Here is a 24309-nt window from a genome sequence, read left to right as displayed (position 1 = left end):
TTAGCAACAGCAAGTTTTCATCAGATCTTTTGACTGTTGTTATATTATGTTACACAACTGTTCAAATAGCCAAGCCCATTTGCGAGCTCAACGCAGCGCTCATCTTCGCAGCGAGTCATTTTTCAAATTATGCTTATTAAAATTTTTGCGAAAATTATTTTTATTTTTATTTTTGTACAATTGTGCTTTCTGCTAGTGCATACCACGCTCCTTGTTTCTATCTGCTACTTTTGCAAATAAATCATATAACAACAAATAAAAATTTTGAAGCAGTGATTTATAAAAAGTAGTTTTAGTAGCTAAGGTTGACTGTAATTTGTTTAGCTTGCTGGACACCAATATATAATAGTTTTCTGAGATAATTCCATTTAAAAATAGCTCAAAACAGTTTCTGTATCTAATTTAGGTCACACATAGATTGTCTAAAAGAAGCGAGTTTTCAGAATTAAAAGTTTTCTCTTTTAAGAGTCCATATAAATTCTTCAGAAAATTCAAGGCATAAGTATTTATATATAAATAATATTAAAATAATATTAAATATATTTCGATTTACCCCTTTGGAGATGTGCTTAAAGAAACAGGTTCTTATAGGAGATTCTCGTCTTGTTCATACAATGACCCACGTTCCTTCAACTTAGGTTATATTTTGTAACTAAACTTCATGATGGAATCTCCAGGTAAGTGTTCTAAAACTTTCTCGCCAAATATTTTACAATAGACTATTCTTTGCTTGAGTTCATATTATTATAAATGCCTTCTATGAAGATAACAATTTTTGTATAAACTGTTTGCAATAAAGACGTGCTGAACATTTTTAGTAAATCCGTTTGTTTGGAGTCTATATTTCTAAAATTTTTGAAAACGATCTACTCTTTCCAATTTTGGTAATGATATCTTTTCCATTTCCTACTTCAACTAGATTCCACTTCATTTTAGTAATCGATAACTTGCCGGCTAGAAATTCTTGGTTCCAAATATTCAATGTGAATATGGAAAACTGAGCTTGATAATTGCATACGACGTTTATCAAAACCATTTGCTGACTTTTTTAAAGACTACTGATTACTAAAAATATTATTTTTTTTTAAGTTTTGGGTTACTAACAGAAAAAAAAAAAAACAAAAATTTATTGGAATCATCAAAAGGTTCAAAAGACTTTTAGAAGCCGTTTACTTTTAACATAAAAAGGACAAAACTGAATAAGCCAACATATGTTTCTTTACTTGAATGAAGCAAGTGTATGCTATTGTAGCGGGTTTCTCTATAAGGACGTTACAAAAGTAGAGCGATAGGGACAGCAAAAGTTCAAACTTTTTCGCTCTTTTCACATTTATCTTCAATAATGTTTGTCATTTCATCAATGATATCCGATTCAACAACGAGGCGAAATTATTAAAATTTGCCTCAACTTTAAAAAGATATATCTTCATTAAGATATGTATTTAGTATAGAGTTGTACTAACAGCTGTCATGGTTAATTATCACCATTTATTGACGTTAATATAAAACAGAAAATATAATTTATAATGGAAACGTGATTTTCAAAATTGGTGTTTTTACTATCACCATCCTAAACCTATCGTCAAAGCATTCAAATTACAACAAAGAAAGAAGAGCTGAGACAAATCATATCTCAAAATTCCATTATAAACCCTTTTCTGCTATGACAACTGAAATTCTTGAGCACCTTTTATCTTGTAGCTGGCGCCAAACAGTTTAGTGTCGTCTATTTTATTACTTACCATGCGTAATATGTGTGACTGTATGTCTGTATATACTTATAGGTATTCAAATAATTAAGGTGAATATAAAAGACCTGCTGTGTGTGACAAGTGTATTATGTAATGTAGAATAAATGTGACTAAAAAGAAAACTGACAGAGAAGAGATGGTGAAAATGTATGTTTAAAGTGAGAATTCTAATGGATATATAGCTTCATATATGAATCAAAGTGCAACAGTGTGTTTCAACAAGCAAAATGTGCATGTGCGTGCGTATTGTTAGACATCTAGACCATTTTCTTTCCATTAAATTTTGATTTATTTTCAATTAACCTACCTTAAGCTAAATTTATTTTCTCTTATTTATAAATATTTTATATTTCTTTCAGTGCAGCCGCTTATATTTTATATAATTTCAATAAAATATATGTTCACACCTGTACATACGCAATGCTCGTTTGTGAAGTTTAATCAAAATAAATATTCAAAACTCGTAAAATAATTATCATCTCTGCTGTCGTCCGTCGCGAATGTCTCTTATGTAAATATACCTTCGTACAAATGTGAATTCAATAAAATAAATAAATGATAAAATTAAATAAAGGAGTGTTCGTCAAAGTGTTCAAGTGTGCTTAAAACTACAAACAAACTGACTACAACAACACACGCATCTTGGATAAAATGGTGAGTAAATATGAAAATTTAATATTGCCAATAAAATTAGAATATACGAATATGTTTGTATGTGTTTATTTGCCAATGTCACATTGCCGCTAGAAAAAAATTTGCAAAAAAATATGTATATATATGTGTGAACAAAACCATGTGCAGAAATATTTATTTAGATTCTTGAAGCTTGTACTGATTTCCGCATTTCCTGTCCTTAGCACTTTGTGAGCGAAGAATATGCAAATTAGGATGCTCAGCGCTTTTAAGAACTTCCATTACTTCAATTATTTAGTACTCAGATTGCTGCTAGATTACGTAACCTAATCTATACTAGTGCATTACGTTACAAAACAGATAAGAATGAAGATGAGGTTTTATTTTAATATAATTGTACTCTTGAATTTGTTTCGTACAAAATTACTGCTTCAGTGAAAGAGCTCTTTAAAACAACAATAACTTTTGTTCAAGTTTATTGAGTTAATATAATTAAAAAGAAACTATATTAAAGAACTATATTAATTCATGGTAATCCTGAAATGTGTTTTGGAATACCCAAAATTTTCAAAATCAAATATGAATCTTCTTGACATAATTTCCAATAATTTAAAATGACAGTTTCGGGATCCCGAAAAATTTTGGCATTATGTAATGAATTTATTATAATAATAAGGTAAATACAATGATTTGATTATATTAAATAAAAATACTTTAATATTTAAAGTTTCAGTTTCGGGATTCTGAAAATGTTCGGCATAATACATATAAGAATTTTATTTTATTATAATAATCATAACTCAGACACTCACTTCGAGTCAAGTGTAAACATTCCGAAATCGGGATTAAAAAATAGCAACTGCGGAAAACCAAAATTTTCTTGGCCACATACATATGAAACATAGTTTTATCTAATATTGTGTTCAGATGATTAAGGTTTTTTATATATGTACATTAGAGTGATTCAAAAAAAAAAAAAAATTTTTTTTTTCGTTTGGTACTCGGAAAATAGGTTCCTAGACACCTCTACGAAAGCCTCTCCAAACATGAGTTTTTAATTGTAACGGGAAGGTCCTCCTACATACAGTTTTCTATTTTTTCTTATTATCAGATAGAAAAATTTATATCTCGCTTCCAACTACTTGAAAAAATATCTTGTTCCTTAGATTTTGTATGAAATTGAATGCTCTACAAAAAAGTCTGTTATGATTTTTCGTAAACCCAACCGTTTAAAAGATATTAACAGTTAAAGTTTGATTATTTTTGGGAAAATTTTTTATTTCTTATGAATTTTATAACTCAATGAAAAAAAATTATTATGAATGATGAAACTCATAGTTTTGTAGGAAATTTACTGCTCTATAAAAATGGTCTCCTATGATTTTTCGATTAAGTTAAGCGTTTACGAGATATTCATCGTCAAACATCAATGCATATTAAGGTGGATCAAAAAAAAAAAATTTTTTTTTTTCGTTTGGTACTCTGAAAAATAGGTTCCTAGACACCTCTAAGAAATATATTTAAAAAAATTAATTCATGTCTTCCTCGGCTTCGTATTTCATTTAAATATCCCTCGCTGTCTTCACACTTTTCATATTTTCATAATATCTCTATATTTTTCAATTATTTTTTATTAATACCTAAGCACTAATACCAACTTGCATGTTCATCATTTTTCATTTTGCCACATAATTCCAAAAAATACAAGAACAACTTCACTAAAATTAAAACATTTCGGCGATTGGTGAGCAGCTTGAGTTGCTGATTGTTCCATATTTTGTTTTTCTTCTTCGTCGGATTTATTTCGTCACTTTGTAATCTATACCCATTTTAAAGTTACCTTATTACTTATGTAAGCGCTTTTACAAGCAACGATTGAGTTATTCGTCGTTTACATTGCTTACGGTCGAATATCGACTGATTTCAAGAATTGTGCACACTGATGTGGCATTTCCGCAGCTTATTTTTATATGTTTTGTAATTTTGCTTTTATAATTTATTTTATTATTATTTTTTTTTTGTAATGGATTTTTCATTTTCTATTGTTTTTTTTTTAGTTTCTAATATATATTTTATTTTTCTTCTTTTGCCTTAAGCTGATTTACATATTTGCAGCTTAAGTTCTTTTCCCTTTTATTTTATAAAAACTACATTCGCGAATTGTCTTTGCTTTCTTTCGTTTCTTTTGGAACTATTACAGTATCATATATTTTTTTTGTGTTTTTTTGTTTTAGGAATTAGCTGATATGATAAATGTTTTTTCATCAATCAGCATTTGGTCGTAGAATTTTTTGACATTCTTTGGGCATTGAGCTGTATGTAGATTGATTTCGGCTGCCCACAAAAATTTTGTATTATCCCAAAAGCTATAACAATTGTGCAAGTTTATTGCAGTAACGATAACGGAAGAGTATTTGCACATTGTATCAATATTTTAAATTCATTTACTTGCTATGATTCAAACTGATCGAACAAAAACAAGATAAAAATATTTTTATGTATTTTAGACCCTCAGCAGGAAACATCGGACTCCTTACAAAATATACATAGAAATGATCAGCATGACAAACCGAGTCGATTTATACATATTCATCTGTTCGTCTGTATATATACACGAACCCCCAAGTTTTTGAGATATCGATCAAAATTTTCCACACGCTTTTTTCTTCTCACCGGACTACTTATTTGTTCGAACCGCTGATTTTGGATCACTGCCATACAAAGTGAATGATCGCAATCAAGTTCTTATATGAAAAGCTTTTTCATTTGACAAGATAGCTCCAAGAAACTTAGCATGTCCAAGTCAATGTAGTAATCTTCGTAGAATTTTTTCAGACCGGATAACTATAGCATATATATGTAGCTGCCATACGAACTTACCGATCAAAATCAAATTCTTGTAAAGAATATTTTATATCAAAGTTGAAGTTTTTTCTTATTATTTAATTTTTTTATACAAATATCAACATTTTCAATTGTCTTTCAAATATTTATGTGATTACTTTTTATTGTCAATTGAGTGATGTCTAAAATTTTCAAAAAAATAGCACGCAACTTTGCTTTACTACAAAAGCGTGTTTATATTTTTCATTTGCTTTTTATGACTTGCCTATTCGTTGCTGAGTATTTTTGTTAATTTTTAATTGTCTTGTTAACAACGTACAATCTCAACTAGCCGCACAATTTTAATGTTAGTAAATTCCACAGTTAATTACACATTTTTCATGCACACACAAACAGGTAGAGTTATAAATAAATATACACATATGGTTGTATTAAGCTTGTATTTGAAACAAGTTTCGCCATAGGAAGCTTTAATCAGCGCAACAATTCAAATGCTAGATGAGTGACTCATTTAAGATCTACTTCCAACATTTAACGACTACCCTAATGTACATACTATTAGGTGCAAGCATTTGATGAACTTTTCCAAGATTTGCTTTTTCGAAAACATTTGTGAGGTACTGATTCAAAAAAAAAAGCTTTACTAAATATTACCGACAATAAAATCCACCAAGGCGCCCTAACTTCGAAAAATCGGAAACAAAGCATCAATGAAGTGAACCGCTCTCAGCGCTCATTAAAGCGAACTTTGCGAATCTTCGGCATGCTATTGTTTGTTGCTGTTGTTGCTACTATTGGATGGTTGCAGCACAGGCAGACTTTTGTTTTATTACCCACACAAAAACAACAAATATCAGCCATTACCAAAAGCGAAATAAAATGTCAAATGCCGGCAGTACCAGTAAGCTTTATCCAATAGACGCTTGCAAAAACAACAATAACAATGAGAATACAACAAAAAAATATTTGTCCAAACACAACAAAGCCAATGCATATTTATTTATTTCTTTTTGATACGCTGAGGTTTGTAGCAAGTTATTGCAAGGGATTTTTTACATTTTATATATTTTTCCGTTTATTTTATCATTTTGCTTATAATTTTATGTCTACATTTTTTTCCCTTCTTTTTTTATATTTTAATAATTTTATTTGTTTTTTTTTTAATTTTTTATTTTTTTGTTTTTCATAATTTTGGTGTAGTCCCTTGCATGCAAGCACATCTTCCTTATTGCACGTAATGACTGCTCATAAATTTTGAGATTTATTTATTTACGCTTGCTGCCTCTTTCATTCATGCATTTTCTTCACATTCTCTTATTTCTAATTTTTGGAAGTATTTTCACTGCCCCAAGCGAGAGTTATCCAACTGAACAGCCGTTGTGCAGACACTGTGGTTGTTATGCGTCTAATGGCAGATGCGCCACACCAAGCGGTGCAGACAAGCCAAAAACATGGCCAACTAAGAAGCTCCGCAAAGCTGCCAGAGCACGAAAGAGAAAAAAATTAAAAGAAATTGAGTATTTGGTAAGAGGATGCTATGAAATACTCGTAAAGCAAAAGGTTATGAACTTAGTGAAAAAAGCGTGGCAAACGGTAAAAATATATACGTATATTTATGTATAGCTGCTATTTATTTATAGCTGCTAAGAGACTCGAACTGTGTAAGGGTTGTATATTGAGCATTTGTTAGTCGAGTGGAATGCGGCAGAAAGCTGTGAGTAAGTAGCAGTGGTGAGACTTGAAAAGTTGGGTTAGCAGATAGCATGTTGCCGATAAAGATTGCAGCAAGCTCATAGTAGTGGCTAAAACCCAGTTGGTACGAATGCAACTACATTTTCTACAACCACGCTATTTATTTATTGCTCGCTGAATGAAACTTTAATGGAATTATGTTCACACCACAGAGAAAAGCATTCTTAACCAACCACAAAAAGTTTGTGTGCAATCCACGCCCATTTTCTTTTCGCTTAAGTTTAGCTTTAAAAGTGTTAGAAAAGGCATCTTGCATTTTTTTATACGTTTTTTTTTATTTTAAGGATATAAAACTTAAGAATATGAAGTCAAAAAAGTAAAGTATTGAAAATAGGATTATAGGGCCCTAGTTACTAAGTCCATTCGGATAAGTTAGAGTCTGTTCAAAAACAATTTTTACTTTTTGCCTTAAATCATTTGCATTGGGATTTCAGTTTAAATCTTCCCCCTTACACTAACCGTTTAAAACTTATAAATCTCCCGACACTCGCTAGTCATAGGGAGATGCTTGGTATAATATTTCTTGTAAAACTCATGATGGGTCAGTCTGTAGCCCATCTTTCTTATCTGATATTAATTTTAACGTTCCCACTCGCCCTACCAGGCAGTTTAGACCCTTACTTTTAAAATTTTCTAGAACAAATTTTGAGTTAAACGAACCATTCCGCCGTATATGTCATGATTTCAATTTTCATTCCAGCACATTTGATCTAACAGACTCACTCTTTACCATTAAAAAATTATTTTATCTACTTTTAACAAGTAACATTTAAAAATTATAAACTTTCATCTAATTCTTAATTTTGGCTGTTGAAATTTTTGTTTCTGTAACTGAGCAGCTTAAGATTGCCTTTTATGACTCTGCTAATTCCGCTCGTTCGCGGATTGCGCCCCTCGCGTCGGTTGGGTCGGAGGAGGGTAATCTTTGGGTATTATTATTATTATAACAAAAAAGTATTATAAAAAAAATGATGAAAAAACAGCGAATTATCGATAAAATCTTACGATCGCTAAACAAAAGCATTTAAAGTTTTTACATAACACAAAAATAACAGCAATTTCTAGTAAGCACTGCTTAGCAGTAAAACGCTGCTCAATGGATGAGAAAATGTGTAATTTCTAATGCAAATTTTCTGCGAGTAATTTTTCACTATAAAAAGTGAAAAAAATCACTTTTTTCCGCTGATTGAAGCATAAAAACCAGGCATTGCGCGTTCGCAACAAAAGCCGAAGACAAAAGAAGATCAGCACTCGAAAGACTTATTACACAAACCTGACAATTCGGCGACAATTTCAATAAGCTACTCGTCCATTATGCAGCCATGACGGCAACAAAATGTGTCGCGCCACACACTCACTCACATGCCTATAAATATTCATATGCAAAGCTGTTGCAAGTCGTAATTGTTTGGTGAAGCGCCACAGCCAAGAGAGGCTTATACATACAAGTACACACCTAAACAAATGGACATGCATATGCAAGTATGTGATTGTTGCACAATGCACGGGCAAGCATCATTTAGCTGGCGGAGAGTGTGTTTTTTTTTGGTGTTTTCAGCGAAATAATTTTTTTGTTTCATACTTTTCCCCCACTTTTTTTATTTATTTGTTATACATATTTTTTGTTGTTGTTTTTTGTTTGCATTTATTTATGTTTTTTTTTTTGTATTTTACTGTGACTGCCTCTTTATGGCATAATCGACAAGTGCCTGCCGCAAAGCATAAAACATTCGTCAATTAAAATGCAACTGAGGCGGCGGCTATCCGTAACTGTGACAAAAGTACATGAAGACAAAAAACGAAATAAAACAACGACAAAAGCCTGCATTTTTTTTAAGTCTAGCTAGTGTTGCTGCAATGAATAACAATATGCTGCTCATTTACATATTTACATATAAATAAAGCACAGTTGTGTGGCCAGTCAACACCATTTAGGAGCGTGTGCGTTGTAAGCTGCGACAATAATAATAAAGCAGATACTACACATATAGTCGCTTACAAAAGAAGTAGTATTTACGTATATCTGTGCATATAATTATAGCTAAACTTCAATAATTTTATAGAAAAATGATTTCGTATTCGTATATAAGTGTATAAAAACTATTACAGTTTATTTGAACTTTGTGCGTTCAATATAACCACTTAAGTATGTGGCTATTCAATACTTAGTTTTTATGGATATTATAAGCTCATTGTTCGTATCCTCATTTGTATATTTAAGTTCAATCTCACAGCAACTAATAATAGTAATTTAAATGTATCATAACGTAAGTTGCTATATATATTTCTGGCCTAAAAATGTAAATAGGCATATTTATCAACGAAAATTTTTTTTTTTTTTATTTTTTTTTTTTTTTTTTTTTTTTTTTTGTCGATTGTTGTTTTGTTTCGGGCTCATACGCATAGATCCATGATTCGTCACCTGTGACGATCTTATAAACGTCTTTTGAAGCACCGCGATCGTATTTTTTCAGCATTTCTTTACACCAATCCACACGGGCCTTTTTTTGAGCGATTGTCAAATTGTGCGGGATCCAACGAGAACAAACCTTTTTTACGGCCAGGTGTTCATGCAATATCGAATGTATGCTGGTGGGAGAAATGCATAGGCATGCCTCTATCTGAAGGTATGTTGTTACATGACGGTCTTGCATTATCAGTTCACGTACGGCATCGATGTTTTCTGGCACAACGGCTGTTTTTGGACGACCTTCACCGAATTCGTCTTTGAGCGAGCGTCGGCCACGATTGAATTCGTTGTACCAGTTTTTCACAGTGCTATAGGTTGGTGCTTCATAACCATACAAAGATTTTAGTTCACCGATGCACTCTTGTCGTGATAATCCACGTCAAAATTTGTGAAAAATGATCGCACGAAAATGTTCACGAGTTAATTCCATTTTTTGGCCGAGATGAATTTTTTAATTCCCTGTAAATAAAACAATTCACGATTAAATGACAAAACGTTCTGAGTGATGTTATGCTAAAAAATGTCAAACTTTCCAATGGAAATGTCAGATTGTACCTGGCAACACTTAGTGTTGCCCTAGGCCAGAATATATATAGCAGCCCTCGTATTGTTAAATGTACCATTTAAATTACTGTTATTAGTTGCTGTGAGATTGAACTCAAATTACCTAGATTTTCGTTTACATACCCCATTTAAAACGTCCACGAAAAGCAATACCTTTACAACATCAAAATCTTCGATTTATTTTCCAATTATTTGATATTTGTTATTAAAAACGTAAGGAGGCATCAACTCAGTCACAAGTTTGTAATATTATATAAATTTGGCTTATAATTCCCAAAATTGTTGTGAACTGTCAGCTTCCATTAGATCCTACAATTTGCTACCCAAATTGTGGAGCTTCATTTATAATTTTCGAAATTTAATTTTTACAATTGGTAACTCTGCCTCAGAAAACTTCTTCAACTATGGGCTTTCTGAAATATGCTCGGTTTTTACATGATCTTTTTTTTTTAATTTTCAAACAGGTGGCAACTTAAAGTGTTCAAATTTGGGCTGTATAAATTTAGTTTCAAATAAAAACTAAAACCATAAAGCAATTAATCTAAAAAATATTGTCAATTGTTAACCTTAATAAAGCCCTCTAATTACTTGTAGATACCCACTTCTTTATAACGGACTTAGATTAGTAATTGGTTACAATTTAATTTTTAAAACAATTGGTAATTCTCATACCAAAAATATCTTCAACTCTGTCATTTTAAAAATTCACTATTTTATCATATTTTTTTTTAACCAGCTACAAACCTAAATGTGTAGTTGTTTTACTGCAGAAATATTACAGCAAAAAATCCCAAAAGAATATTTTCCAATTCTAAGCAGCGTTGCTATTTTCTCAAATCCTTCAAATTGATCAAATTTAATTGACTACTCTACTCAAAAATATATCTCTTAACTACCTAACTCTTCAGTTTGCTGTGTCTTTTTATACTATTTTTTTCTTACAGGTGGCAACCTAAGTTCCAACGATTTCTAAAAGTCTTTCTAAATCAAAAATTTCCAATATTTCTTGCACAAAGTTAACGCTGCCATACAGACAAGTTGCGACAACACTTACCACTTAATACTCGCTAACGAATTGATATGTTGACTAATTACGTAGCGAGTGCTCACTTGCAGCCATTCACGTGTCGGCAACAACATTATAAATATGAGCTCAGCGAAGTGCAATTTTAGTAGGTGTGTCCCTTGAGTCTACCAGCAGCGACTAACCGCCGGCAGCGCGATAGAATTACATTTGCGCACTCGCTGACCGTGTTGGCAGGCAGATAAATGCAAAGAGCGCGCACAACTTGCACAAGCCCGGCCACAGATGTGATGCTGTTGGCTTCTAATAACACGGTGAGCTCATGGGAGCACTTACGTACACATACAACCATACAGGTGCTTATACTATGTGAACCATAATGCATTTGTAACCTCAAGTCAAACAGTTGCGTTAACATTTCGCCTTACCTAACTCATTGAAGCTTTTAGATGTTTTTGCTTCTTTGAGCTAATTTTAATATCACGTAATTTATTATCGCCGTTTGTCGTTCGCACATTTCATTGTATAACAACACTCACGACCCAAGCATTTTGTATGTATATATGTAGTTTTCTAGTAATCTCACAACGTGCAACACTCGGCTACGGCCAGAGGACGATTGCATCTTGTCAACGTTCGCTACACTTTGGCAGCACAGAAGTATACTTAGCGGTAATTTTGCTGGCCAAGACGAATCATGCAGAGCCATAAAACGTAGTCGTTGCAGGGTGTCGTTAGAAAAAAAAAATCGTCCCTTCAAGGGTTAATTTCACTTTTTCTAATATTTTCGTTAAAAAATAGAAAGATCAGTACTGCAAAATTATTTAATCTAATAGAAAATATAAGCAGAATAAAAAATATAATCAAAGTAAAAAATTAAGTCACATATTTTTACAGCACTACTTTTCAAAAACGTTCAAATATTTTCCGCTAAAAATTATATATAGTATATGGCCTCTGGCGTCTCCCTCGGCCCAAAAATGTTACTAAAAATAATTATGATGTATACTGTAGTTCCGTATACATATATTTACTCATACTATAAAAGTGAGTAAGCACATACATAAACAATTTTCTGTCACCTCGGTTACATTCCATTTTGGTATTTCAACAACAATTACACATTAAACAGATGTTTAATGTTCGAAGTTTGACATTTCAGGGTCTTTTGAGCATCTTCGCGCATGCATGGCTACAACAAAAGAAAAATGCATCAGGAATCAAATTGCGGTTGGACAACACGACATTTGGTGAAATGTCATTGTAAACTGGTTGCAAGAAAGTCAGTGTAGAGATAAATATATATTTAGATATACAAGTCACATGTGTCAACATTCCTCGGTTGACTCTGCTTGAGACATTTTTGCTCGCTGAGATGCTCAACTATAGAGAAAGGGAGTTTTAATAGTTTGCAAGGAAATTAATTGATTTTAATTTGAGTTTAGGGTCACTACTGAAATAAACATCGGAATTTTGGTAAATTTGAAATTTTGTAATTAAATTAAATATACATAGGAATGTTATTAAATTACATACATTTTTAATGTAAAAGTACGGAATAAAGTGGAGAACCGATGACTGAACTATTAATATATTAAATATAGCAATATAAAAATTTAAAGTTTTATTTTCAAAAAGACATACAAAATACAAATTTTTGAGGAAAGCGTGGAGTTTTGTTAATATCCAGTAATTTGAAATGCCTTAAAAGTGAGTTTTTTAGTTTTTACAGTACGCACTAAAATATATTATTAAATTCACGCTTTAGACAATTATTTTAAAATATGAGTATATCTTTTTAGCAACAAAACATAAGCGACATATTCGCTGATACCTCACTAAACTATACTTCTTAGAATGTATATTAATACGTCCTGAAAAGTAGCGCTCTACAGGGTAGCGAAAAATAAATATTGTAGCCAAGACCATGAGACAGGTAAAGCGAATGGTAAATAATAATAACAATGTCAAAATCTGTAACTGTTTACACGCTGCACCGTTACGTGACTTCATGTACAAGCAAATGATTACGTGATTATATTTAGTTGGAAAAAATTCGTCAATATATAGTAGAGTAAACACATTTACACATACTTATTTACTTGATATATATATCTACCAATATTTACCTGTTCCACAACAAGAATAAAACCCAAAATAAAACAACATGCTCTAAAATTATACTTAATCCCCAAAGATGCGCTAATTTCCTGTTCCCAACGCTTTACTTGGAAGTCATCGAAATCACCAAATTAGAACTAAGCAGTTTAGTGACTTTTTCTTTCTACGCATGAGTTTTCTTATTTGTTTTTTATTACCAATTCTTCTTTTATTTATTTTTTATTCCTAAGAGAGCAACTTGCCACTCCTCAACTGTTAAGCGGCTAAGTGCCAAGTCGTTCAAGTGCAATCCCAACGTCATATGCTTCTATGGCCCACAAGTGAACAGCGAAGAGCGTGTAAATATTTACACTTTTCGACGAGCGTGAAACGCGTATGAATTCTATCAGTGTATGAGCATGACCTAAGCGCTGCTTAACTTTATGAGCCTAACTTTGGTGCATACCTATAAGTGTTGGTGTGTCTGTGCGTACGTTTGAGCACTTTAAAGTAAATAATTGATTTGTATACAAATATTTGTTTTTTGTGTTATTTCGATATCAAAGCACCGAAGGGGCAGTTAACCATTCACACAACTCACCTGTGGGCTTGAGTAAAAATTATTAAATAACAATCAAAACGCATATAAGCATATTCATAATATTTTTGACGAAGAATTTTACGCTCAACGTTTTAAGCGGATTATCTTTCTCATTTCGATATTTGTTTCTATTACTTATGCTCGAAAATCATAGTGAATACGGTTATGTAGCTATTTGTTACTAAAAATTTGTTTGTTTGTTTATTTTTTGCTCTTTCCTAGTTTATTATGCTCTTTGCCATTCATAAATTAATTGCGTATTATACAAATGCTAATTTCTGCCTGACGTCGTGAAAATGATTTGCATATTAAGTGGAAATCGGCTAATCACCCCTTCGGTGTCTATGTATTATGTATATAATATATAAGCATTTAACTCATATATGTATAACCATTCATGAATATGTAAAGCCTGCTATTTGGCAGTATGTATTAGGTCATTAATGCGCGTTCATTTGAATGTCAATGAGTTGTCATCTTCAGACTTCGTTACAAGCTTCTCTGGCGTAGTCTCGCCAAAATTGTTGAATACCTTAAACGTAAAATCATTTACTTTACTGATTTTGAAAGCTTTCACTTTGCACTTAAAATATAAAACAATAAAAACCATGCACAAATAAATCATAAGTCTGACAGTCCCACGATCCAATGTTCAGGCTCGAAGTAATGTCAATGTTCCCTTCCTAAACCAAAGCTAATGTGATAATATTTCATAATGTACTCATACTTTAATTCTATTACCAATGTGTGCTGAAATGTGGGCAATAGTTTTTAAGACTATTATTAACTGCGATGCTTTTTTTTAATAAAAATATTGAAATAAGTGGGTTTAAGGCTGAAATAATAAATTAACAAGGATGAAGTACAATGTATTAACCGAATTACCTATACCACCATCACATATTACTACAATTTTAGCACAAAAGCTTTCACTTCATCAAGATCCTCATTACAGCGCTGCCAATTTCAGCAATACAAACCAAAGCACTTACTTTCACCCGATGCTAATGCGAAAGCAAAAAAAGAAAAGTGATCAATGAAAATCCTGCTTTAATATCCAGTTTTCAAATTGCACTTTCTACTCAAACAAACCAACCAACACCAACAACTCACGTATTTGAATTTGTTTCAGCATCCGGTTGCAACATGAAAAATGAAACCAGTTAACTGACATATGCAGACAAGGCAAAAGCGGCGAACGCAATCGAGAAGAAACACAGATCTTAGGTTCAACGACAATATCAGCCGGGCCGACTGCAGCAACAATTTTCAGCACTGTGATGTAAATTTTTTTGTTTTGTTGTGAATATTTAGTTGTTGTTGTTGAGGGAAAAGCAGGGCCAAGTTCACTATGTCTTGCACGGTGCACTGATAAAAGGCAAACACACATGCCTCTTCGTAATCAATTTCTTTGATTTTTATACCCTGAACAGGGTATATTAAGTTTGTCACGATGTTTGTAACACCCAGAAAGAAGCGTCGGAGACCCTATAAAGTATATATAAATGATCAGTATGTTGAGCTGAGTCGATTTAACCATGTCCGTCTGTCTGTCGGTCCGTCCGTCTGTATATATACGAACTAGTCCTCAGTTTTTAAGATATCCTTTTGAAATTTTGCAAACGTCATTTTCTCTTCAAGAAGCTGCTCATTTGTCAGAACGGCCGATATCGGACCACTATAACATATAGCTGCCATGAAACTGAACGATCGGAATCAAATTTGGTATAGATTATTTTCTAAGGCAACAATGTAATCGCAGAAAAAATTGTTCAGATCGGATTACTATAGCATATAGCTTCCATACAAACTGAAGATCGGAATAGTTACTTTAATGGAAAAATTTCACATTTGACAATGTATCTTCACCAAATTTGGTGTAGGTTATTTTCTAAGGCAACAATGTAATCGCAGAAAAAATTGTTCAGATCGGATTACTATAGCATATAGCTTCCATACAAACTGAACACATAGTTACTAAATGAAATGCACCTGTGAAGGGTATATTAGTTTCGGTGCAGCCGAAGTTAACGTTTTTTCTTTTTTTTTTAATTTTCTCTTGATTTATAGTAATTTATTACTAATCCACAGCCTGAAAAAATGGATTGTTTTTGGAAAAGTCTTTATTAATTTTTCAATTGTTATTATATTTTTTTAATAAATTATTTAAGTCTTAAAATAATTTTTGGTTTTTTCAAACAATTTTGTTGATCCTGTCCTCATTTTATGGTAGTATTTACATACTAAATGTCCAGGACTGTAAGTAACGATTTTAGTAGAAGCCTAAAATAACCCAGTACTAATATTTAATTGCATATACTTAGGCGCGTTTTTAAATTTAGTGAAGTCACACACCAAATATTTGTAAAACTGCTAACAGTGTAAGCCTTTTAATAAAATTAACATTTGGGATTGTGGAAAGCATTTTATTTTTTATATATATGTACATATGTGACCTGGTCTACGAAAAGGGAGCTAACGTGCGAAAACTAGTTTTCTGGGAAAAGCTGTTAAAAATAATCGTCAGTTTCTCGTTATCTCATTAATTGTTCTCCTTTTTTTTGACACCTAAGCACCCTTTCCGTAGACCAGGTCACATATATTGATTTTTTTCAGCTACAAGAAATATTAACCAAAAGTGAAATGTTTCATCTGCTAATAAAAAAACATTGGATCGGGTGTCCGTTATTCAAAGGAGTAAACTAATAATGAACACCTTTCTATATACATATATGTATATAGTATATATATTATATATAATTCCATTCCTCATTATAATGCTTAGCTCATTTAATATTCTTTAGTTTTTATCCAAACTATATACAAAAAATATTTTAGAAGGCCGTGAAATTCGTTTAAAAGCCTTAACAGTCCTGAAAATAAATAAAATATAACACCGTTTTAAGGTAAAAAAATTAACTGAGATTTCAACGGCTTATAGCAAACACATTAAAATGGTAATGAGCTAATTAACAAGCAGCTAGCTACGTGACAACAAACAGAGTTTACGAGAGTTAAATAAAATAAAAATAATTTACACATATAAAAACAAAATATAGTTCTAAATTTCTGTTCACAACCGTGTTGTTAAATTCTTTAGTAAACGAAGGTAGTATAATGAGTAAGATTTAACTGACTACAGAGCGAGGATAGCAAAAAATATCAAGAGGAATATAGAATTAAAGGTGATAGTATGAATAATATTTGTACATCTTAAGGGCTGAAATTTACAAACTCTTTAGTAAGCACTCCGGATCAGTTAATCCATGAAATAATAATCAGTTGATTAATCAGCTGCTGACCGGTTGATCCGCAAAATAATCACCAACTGATCAATGTGGTTATATCGAAGTTACAATATCTTTTTTATCATTATAAAAGAATTAGAAAGAAATTCCATAAAGATTAAGGAAACTTAGAATATCCACATCACATTTATTAATTTATTTTTTATGTGCTTGTTAACCACAAGTCATGGAACATAATACGCCTATCCTGCGAGCTACTTAAAAAATACAACTATTGCTATTAATATTCCAAAAAAATTAGTAGCACAAGACGAAGAAATCATAAATTCACTAAATTTGTGAGACGCAGAAGAATAAGAAATCACATCTAGGCCAAGACGTGAAACTAACAAATATTTAAGTATTTGTCGATATCAAGAACTCTACTAGCAATTATATTAAGCTAAGTTTACTGAAAGACATCGATATAAACATATGCAAAAGCAATATAAATTTATATTACGTATATAAACCTCAGGCTGAGTTTGCACTTTACTATAACAAACGCTGTTCAGTATATATTCCAGCGCAAAAGCTCCTTTTATATAAATAAAATAATTTCAATTTAATTTATTGACAGCTGCTTTGCATACAATTCCATTGTCACTTGTAAGTCATGGCCAAAAATGGTGTGGCAAGCAAATGTGTCAAAACATTAGTGAATGTAGCGATATTTGGCGAGCGAGACATTTATCACATCTGCGAGCTCAGATCTTTATATAGCATAAAATGGGTTGGCTCACTCACTTGCCGATGACGGCATTGTTTATCAAGATGGACACGCGCATGCGCAAAAGCACACAAATATATACATAGATGCTGCTATTGGCGATGCAGAACATTTGAATAGGACCAGTTTTCATTACGATTATTCCTTGGTGGTGTGGCAAGCACCAACAGTAGCATATTGGGATGAGGATAGAGTGACGTTATTGATGCCACGCATAGATATGCGCCCGCCAATGTCGATAACAAGCCACTGATGTCTCGCATACATACTATAAATCGACACACACAAACATGACGATATTTATGCAAAATAATAAAGCGTGTCCCAAATGAGAAATGCTCGGCTGTCACATCGGCGTATCATAAAACAACAAAAGACAAATAATATGAAAACGAAATGCAATAAAATTATCCAACACCTTGTGCTGGGCCCATTGCATGCAAATTACGTTTTGTTGTCCCTGCATAATAACTGACGGTCAATGTGTTTGTGTGTGTATGTGCATTAAATGTACATGAAATCAATTTTGGTGTGCCTTTTATGTCACCAAGACAAGCGAATCATTAATTTGAATGCAATTTTTGTTCGAGTGTTGTGATTTCGAATTTCGTCGGGGACAAATGATTACTGCCAAAGACCATTAAATTAATTTCGGCCAATTTTTCTTTTGTTTTAGGATCTTATTTGTTTTATTATACTGTAAGAAGGATAATCAGTTCTTGTTAAGTAATTGGAAATTACATTTCGTGTGGAATAATTTTATTGTTTTTTTATGGGAGAAAAAGTGAGTTTTTCTCCTTTTCTCCTGGCTCTTGTAAGAAGAATATTATACCATAATCAAAATAAGAACTATTAATCTTCGCACACGTACACATTAACAACAAAATATTATGTCTAAAGAAAAAAACATTTTCTTGATGAAACTGTTTTTCAAAATAAAAAGCTTAGTAATATATGAGCCGGCTCAGTGAATTAGCTTCTCACAATTCATGCTTTCGGCTCAGTGCAGCTGCTTGCTTTATACATGCAACGGTCATCAAATAGCATTCATCTGAATTTATAATACAATAACAATGCTTAAATTACAATTATCTAAGCGCATAAGCATGAAAGCAACAATGAAATCAAAAAGTAGGAGGGTCTGAACATTTGTAAAAAGATACAGAAGGGGAGTTATTTCTAAGCATAAAAATGCATGTTTTCATATATTGAAAATGCTCATATTTCACTATATCGTGACAAGCGAATGCTTGTGTTTGCACATAAGTGAAAATATATGAGCTTTTTGTTGCAGTATGTTGCTTCCAAATTTTATTTCTGCAGCGGTATTAGCGTTTAATTCGACGCGATTTGCTTCACAACAAATCTGCATTAGCGCGAACGATTTTATGCGTGCTGATACAATGAAGAAAACGAAAATAACGAAAACAAATAATAATTATAACTCTTTTAAAATACGTAATAAATTAAAAGGGTTCATATTACGCTTTGTTTGTGGAATATAAATTCGTATAGAGTATATGTGTAATAAATATGTGATCATTAGCAAAAAAATTAGTGAGAGGAATGATATGATTATATGCATATAGCTATAATTAGTAATGAAAATGATAGTCATTTCAATTTTTACATTATTAACTTTTTAGTGCTTTCATTTCGAGGTGTCTTACCTTTTTAAACAAACAGCACATAAACTTTAAATTTTTATTAAGTCTACTGATGCGATGTGTGAGAAGTGGTGCCGTGTTGTTGAAGCCAAATGCCGCTAAGATCATAAGCTTCAATTAAGGTCGCGCGATAACGGTCGCCATTGACGGTTACATTGTCGCCGGCATCATTTTTGAAGAAATATGGACCGGTGATTCCACTGACCTACAAACCTCACTAAACCGTTGTTTTTTCTGAATAAAATGGCAGCTCTTGAACCTCCTAGGTACCTCTTCGTACTAAATGTCTAATTTTGGTTCTTTACCTACCCATTAAGAAAGAAATTGTCATCGTCGCTGAAGAAAATTTGGCTTGAAAACGTCGGATCTTCTTGGAACTTTTCAAGAGCCAATAGAGGGAAACGATATCGTTTAGGGCAATCGAACGGCTTCAGTTCTTGCACAACTGTATTTTGTACGCTTTCAATTTAATGTCTCGACGTAAAATGCGCCAAGTCGTTCCATACGTCAGTCCGAGATGCTACGAACGGTGCCGAATCAACTCTCCACGATCTTCGTGTACACTCTCAGCTAAGGCTGCTATATTTTCAAGTAGTTTCAAGTTTTCAAGATTATTTTTAATATTCACCAGAGTCAAAATGCTAGAAAATAGTTATTTGTTCTTATTACTAGCTACTGCAACTTGATTTTGTTATCTTGGAAGTATGAAAATATGGATTTCATTTTTGATAATTTCAGGAACAATTTATCTTACGTATAATTTTTAAGTTGAGAAAGTCGGCTCAGTTCACTTTTAAACAATTTGTATATACCAAATATGCTATTTTTATATTCTATACCTAAAAGTTTTGAGAATTTTAATTTTTTTTATTGAGAAAGTGTGAAGTAAATTATTGCTCAATAATTGTAGAAAATAAATAAAGATAAAAAACCTTATATTGAATAAAGTTATTAACTTAAAAAAGTACCAATCGTTTAATAAATAACATTTTTTGTATTTGCAGATGGAAAGAGCAAATTTTCGGTGAAAAACAAAAATAACTAAATTGAAATCCATGCAAAATATATTTTAAAACAACTGAGAATCAATAACAACTATGATAAGAGAAGCGCACGCCTGCTAAATAAATAACAACAACAAATTACAAAGGCAGCAAAATAATTGAAAACTGAAATTAACTGCTGCGCTGCGAAATTGTATGTAATTTTGCAATTATCCCTTTTCATTTCCATCTACTGCCATATCGGAGGTAAATTACCGACAAACATACAAAAAACAACATGCTTGCGCTATTATGAGTGATTGTGAATACACAAGTGTTAACTGTACATGTGTTTGTGAGCGCGATTACTTGGCCTTTGTTGATTGCGATTGCAACGCCAAAAGTAAAACCGAGCGAAGAAATCGCCATTAACTAGTTTACTAGAGACATTACGGACTGTACTGAGGTACATAGTTAGTTTCTACAAGAACAACAGAAATAAGAACAAGAAATAAATAAAGCATTCAGTAGAGTGCTCGCTGTTGTTGTTGTGTTATTTTGGCAGGTTGCACAAGATTATCTCGCACACATCCTGTTGTAACGTGACTTTTACCACCTTACAATAATTTACGTCAACTTCGTTCCACAGTACATCATGTACCCTCACCATACCACCATACGTACTAAACTTCACCGCATTGACTACGCACACAACTTACCTCACTACGATGATGAAAGCTGCTAGAGCTTTCCACCATACGTACTAACGCACCATACGCATACAACTTACCTCGCTACGGTAACGAAAGCTGCGCGATGCTGCTATAAAAGCAAGCACTTTACACCAAATGCGATCTTTTGCTCCAGCTCGCCGAACCGGACGGTCGCCCAGCATCGCGCAGGAAAATAGCAGTAAGCAGGGAGGAGCCCGTCGTATACATCACCGTGCCAGTCACAACAAGCGTCAACGCCTGGCTTACCAATTCCGTTCATTGTCATCACCGTGCCAGTCGCAACAAGCGTCAACGCCTGGCTCATCAATTCCGTTCATTTTCATCATCGTGCCAGGTCCAACAAGCGTCAACACCTGACTCATCAATCCCGTTCGTTTTCATCACGCTGGTCTGGCTATCCGCATAAGGAGTGGGGGTGTGGATATAACTTTACGAGGATAAAACTCGTCTCTTTTTTGCTAAGGGTTCGTGGGTCCCAAGGCTGACCCTGGAGCGGCTGAGCATTCCTCAGCTATGGACGAAACCCCATTACACTGTTGCATCGCATCGCCGCAGTTTCGCAGCTTTGCTGATTGTATGGCATTACAATTTTAAATCAAGTACACCGATTTCTTTCTCCCAAAAGGTGAGTAATAGCAATATTCTTGCCACGCATTACATTGTTATTGTGCTTTTATGTTCTACATACTTAGCTATACACTAAATTTAACATAAGTGTTGTAAAGTGGCGAAATTAAAGTGATTTTCGTTAAGGAATTTCATTCAAGTGCCAAAGTGGAATATCTTCTGGGTCAGTCGATCGATTTGGATTAAGAAGCACATTCAACATCTTTTTAAGGAGAATACTATAATTCGTGAAATACTTATAATAATCTGATGTTGAAGCTTAAAGTGGTCGAAGAATTCGCCCATAGTATAGTTATCTGCTATAAGTGGGCTTGAAATTTCGAAGCACAATTTTAGGCATAAGTTTATATGTTTTCTCAATTGAAATCTCCTTCGAAATCTAGTTTTATCCCTACAGCAATGTGGAATATATACGTTGGGTTACAAATTAATGATGGATGGACTCACATCACTTTTTTCTATTAAGGAAATTCCGTTTTTTGGTTGACCTTTGTTATTTAACTTAGTCCATGTCGTCTTTATATAGGGTGCGGCAGTCAATACTGCAATTATAGCGCGCAGGAGCGTAAAGTGGTGGGGGCGAGCAGCCAAGGTCACCATTGTGTTGTTATTCATAGCATTTCAGTAGACATGGAGCCGTGGACTAAGCAAAACGTTCGTTTGCCGTGAAAGCTTTTTATCAAATGGTAGCTATGTAGCCTTTCGGCGTCGTTTCCGAACGCATTTTCAAATTAATCGCAATAGACCAGTGCCTTCGGTAAACGCAATAAAGTTGTGGGTCGAAAACTTTGAAAATATTGGTGAAACGACAAGAAAAAGAGGTGGCAGTGCGAGATCAGTGCGAACTCCAGAGAATATTGAACGCGTTCGAATTGCTGTGGGAAGAAGCCCTCGGAGATCAGCGCGTCGACAGAGTACGGCACTTGGAATTTCTGACAGAACCGTCCGAAGAATTTTGAGGTTAGATTTACATCACCATCCTTACAAAATTCAAGTGGTTAACGCTTTGAATGGCAAGAATCCGGCTAGAAATTGAGAGAATTCCTCAGCCTATGCGTGATGTTATGAACAGCTTCGCAAATCGCCTGCGCGAATGCCGTGCACGGGAAGGCCGCCATCTTGCTGATGTTATTTTCAAACAGTGATTATTTTCAATGTTTCTTAAATGCTTTTTAATGTAGAAAAATATTTTATGAATATAATTTTGATATCTATGTCCGTGTTTTTTTTACACCTCTCTCTACTTCAAAAAATGCGATTGACTGCCGCATCCTGTATATAAAAGTTACTCTTTTAGAAGTAGTAACAACCATGTTTCATACATTTGAGAGGTTATAGAAAGTAGCTTACTTCAGATATCACATGCTTGCAAAAAAAACCTTAAACGTTTGCATTTGATGTTGTTTTGAAATTAAACAGAATGTTTTCTAGGCGAGCTTCATAAGAAAATACCTTGTCCCATGGAAAGTTTTAGTAATATTTTAATACTGGTTTGGTCAAATCGAAACAAGGAAGAGTAGACTTTTATTATGGCTACTTTACTATGTGCTCAGCCTAAAGCTAAAAAATCGGTTTATAAGAATTTATTTTCGTTGATTTTAAAATTATTTTTTTTTATCTTATACCTTTTTCTCAAGAAATTTAAACTTCTAAACAATTTTGGAGCTCGTCGTGTCGGATTTTATTTTCTTCACACATGATTCATCGCAGTGAGTAAAGTAAACTCATGTTATTTATTAGAAGATTTCTATGTTTGATCACCACAGTTGTATTGTAAATCATCTTTCCAACACTCTTTTTACCGCACTCTCATTCTTTGTCCCACTCTCTCTCTCTTTTCCAAAAAATATCGTTATTGCGATCCTAAAAGTATACTTCTTAAAGAGAAAATTTCTATTCTTCGCTAATAACAGAAATTTGAAAGATTTGAGAACATTGAACATAACCTTAATGTGTTCCTAGTTTAAAACAACGCATGCCAAACTCCGTTTAATAAATAGCTAAAGTGTTCAAATATCAAATTAAATTTCCCAAAACAATATACAATTATCTTTTCTTTTTACCATTTGAACTTCAATTAAATCATTATACCCTTGAAATTTTAATTAGTAAACCACTAAATCTAAGTCAGTTACATCTGATTGTGTGCACATTGTCAATTTATGTGGAAATACAAATTTCATCTGCACAAACCCACACAAAAAGCACAAACAAACAAAAACTTCCTATGTGGGAGTGTATTTTGTCATTTTACATATGTACATATATCTGGTTTTTGTTTATCTTTTTTTTTTTTTTTTATTTGTAGCATTATTAATGTTTATGTGCTTACTGTTTTTGTAAGTGAAAACCCGAACTTGCCATTTTTAACTAAAACTAGCCACTGACATGGTTCACTAATTGCCACAGCGGATGCCTGCGAACAAAAGTGCAGCCGCTTGCAGACAAGATGCCTACAAAAAAGCAGACAACAAGAGCATAAAGGGGTGTAGATTTGCATTTGGGTGTGTGTGCGAGCGCGGTGCTATAAATCACCATCAGC

General features: G+C 33.0%; 1 protein-coding gene across 6 annotated transcripts in view; it reads left to right on the top strand.

Annotated features, from left to right (window-relative positions):
* The window catches only part of LOC126751528 (cadherin-99C), a 418338-nt gene that overhangs the window by 4574 nt on the left and 389455 nt on the right, over positions 1-24309 (top strand). For 5 of the 6 annotated variants that reach the window (XM_050461861.1, XM_050461860.1, XM_050461859.1 and 2 more), the window contains 2 exons: positions 2111-2405; positions 20428-21765. The gene's annotated coding sequence lies outside the window, so the exon portion shown is untranslated. The remainder of the gene's footprint in view (positions 1-2110; positions 2406-20427; positions 21766-24309) is intronic. The other variant, XM_050461862.1, reaches the window with a different exon arrangement.

Source organism: Bactrocera neohumeralis, chromosome 2 (assembly GCF_024586455.1).
Source record: "Bactrocera neohumeralis isolate Rockhampton chromosome 2, APGP_CSIRO_Bneo_wtdbg2-racon-allhic-juicebox.fasta_v2, whole genome shotgun sequence".
NCBI classification, from domain to species: Eukaryota; Metazoa; Arthropoda; class Insecta; order Diptera; family Tephritidae; genus Bactrocera; species Bactrocera neohumeralis.
Note: the sequence above shows the minus strand (reverse complement) of the source record. Positions and strands in the feature narration are given on the sequence as shown.